Source organism: Propithecus coquereli, unplaced genomic scaffold, assembly GCF_000956105.1.
Source record: "Propithecus coquereli isolate 6110/MARCELLA unplaced genomic scaffold, Pcoq_1.0 Scaffold263, whole genome shotgun sequence".
Taxonomy (NCBI): domain Eukaryota; kingdom Metazoa; phylum Chordata; class Mammalia; order Primates; family Indriidae; genus Propithecus; species Propithecus coquereli.
Window position 1 is genome coordinate 418,432 of NW_012148208.1, and position 2,711 is coordinate 421,142.

Here is a 2,711-nt window from a genome sequence, read left to right on the forward strand (position 1 = left end):
AAAGTTCCACCACTTGATAAGATAAAAGAGCAAGCTTTTGAATTGTGCATTGTATTTCAGATCATTATTTATTTTTTTCATGTTCTAAGTCTGCTTTTGGAATTTGACCACTTTAGGAGAATTCAGAATAGAACAAATGGAAATGCTGGCTAGAGCTTTAAAGTGGCATTTTCCTATGTCAATTTATATCTGTATCACTTTCTGCAAATAAAAGAACAAGCAAAGCCTGGGTAAATCTGCGAGAACAAGTTGGAGACTTGCAGGCAGACACAGATAGAGAGGATCTCTCAAGGGGTGACATCATGACTTATAACAATCTTGTTCAACTTAAAAATACATTGCTCTTGAGTATGGCAGCTTCACCTGCTGAGTTTTAAAAAGTCTGATGACTCAACTTTGGCTTTTCGTCCCTGGATGATCAAGTAGACAATCTTTCAACAGAAGACCATCTACCTGGCGGTCATCATCTGGAATGGTATTAAGCAGTCTCACCACTGATCTAAATAAATCTCAGCTTGAAAATAAACGCCACGATGCACACCTGTGCATCTGCCTTTACACCTATTCTTTGGCCTCCATTCTTCTCCTCTATTTCTATGAATATTAACTTACTCTAATCAGAAGAATTAGAGATCAACTTGTTAGAGAGTTAATTAAACAACTCAATTCCTGAAGATTTGGGAAAAGACAAGTAAAAGTTTACTGTATAATATATGGAACCCAACATATAGCATACCTACAAATGTAAGATGATCTACGCTATGTATTATTTGTATTAGCTACTGCCTGACTTACTATCTAGACAGATTCCCCATCCTCCCAATAAAATAGCTAGATTGATTTTAATCAATACCTTGCATACAAACTGTACAAACTACCTGCCCTAATTTTGCTATCATATAGCTAGTATTACAGGAGATGTTCTAATTCTAATTTACTGCATCATGATCAATTATTTAAAAATGATTAATTAAATTTGTTCTTTGAAGCCCAGTACCCAAACTTTCTGATCTCTCTCTCTCAAATTTGGTCCTGCTTTAAAATGACTTGTTCAGATTCTTTCCTGCCTTGTTCTATGCGCGTCTGCTGAAAATAATTCACCATCACGTACCCTTTGGTCTGACCATCAAGACTGTGTTGTAAGTGAGTTGATGTCTTTCTTGGTCATTTGGGGAGGGTACAAAGCACTCTTGAATTAAATGGACGTTATGCTATTTCATGTAATGTTACAAGGAAATTTCTACACCAAGCATAAGGCCTAATGCAAATATATCAAGATCTTACCTTAGCTGTGACTACCCCTCCTTGACATTATGCTTAAAATCTCATGAATAAGCTAGAAATAGTTCATTCTTCATATCAGAATATATAGGGTCAGAATTTGGCTCAGGTGATTAGTCTGAAGATGAAATTTTCACTAAACCATGAACCCTACTTGGCAATGGAAATGACATATTTTTTCAAAACGAATCACATCATGAAAGCCATTGGTCCACTCATTCCACATCAGTATAAATCCTTGCTGAGTCTGGAGATTTATGTTTTCGGTTTGGCCTTTCTTTCAATTATTGGAGAGCTTTAATTTCTTTTCATTACTTGAGATTCTCTCATTTTCTTCCCCTACTTCCAATGCTCTGCCTATATTACACACCTGTATTTGTCTTTGATAATGGAAAAAAAGACTCATCATTTTCAATGCTCACTCGACATATCTTCATTATCTTGGGAATATCTTCACCAAAATATATTAAAATGTCACTACAGAAAAATGAATGCATATAGAATGTATGAATATTGCTGGGCTAAATGCGTATCTCTATCTCATTAGTCAGCATGCAGCTTCTTGGCTGAATGCCTACATTTCAAGCCTAGCCAAAAAAAGAAAAAAAAAACAACCACAACAACAGCAAATAGATTTGAGACATCCAAATAAAAAGAAATTGGTCCTTTTTCTGTTTGTGTTAGCATTCTACCAGTTATTTATCCACTTATGTCTTTTCTTTAGTCACTCTTTTGCAGGGGAGTAAAGCAAATCCCATTTGTTCCTACATTCCACAAATATTTATTGTGAGCCTACTATACCAGGAGGTATTGTAGGTACTGCGAAAAAAGAATTAACAAAACTAGTAAAGTCCTTGCTTTCATAAAATTTACATTCTAGTGGAAGGCCAGACACAAAACAAATAAATCCACAGTATGTCAACGGTAAGAGCTACACTGTGCCCTGGGGACATTGAGGATGCTGTTTGATCAAGGTGATATTGGAGTGGAAACTTAAAGGAAAAGAAGCAAGTCGCATAAGTATCTGGGAAAATAGTGTCCTTGACAGAAAAGTGAATGTGCAAAAAAATCCTTCATTAATATGACCTGCTTAGGACTGGCTTGGGGTGGAGATGTCTATACTCAAGTAATAAATGAGTCAGAATTATAAATCCTTTAAAAGATTGTATGCTATTTCATTTTCTTAGAAATTTTGCAAAATTCCTCTGAAGATATCGTTCACTTAACCCTTAATCATACTTTCTAATTGCTTCCAAGTTTGAATTACATAACTGATGTCTCTAAACTAAACATCAATACTTTTAGATTGTTTTACATTTTTTAATCAATGTAGGGTAAATCAGAGAGATTTCACTGTAATTAACAGTTGTTTGGTTACTTGCTCAGACTGCAGGGGTATAGGGAGCATAAGAAGTATGACCAGATGTCAT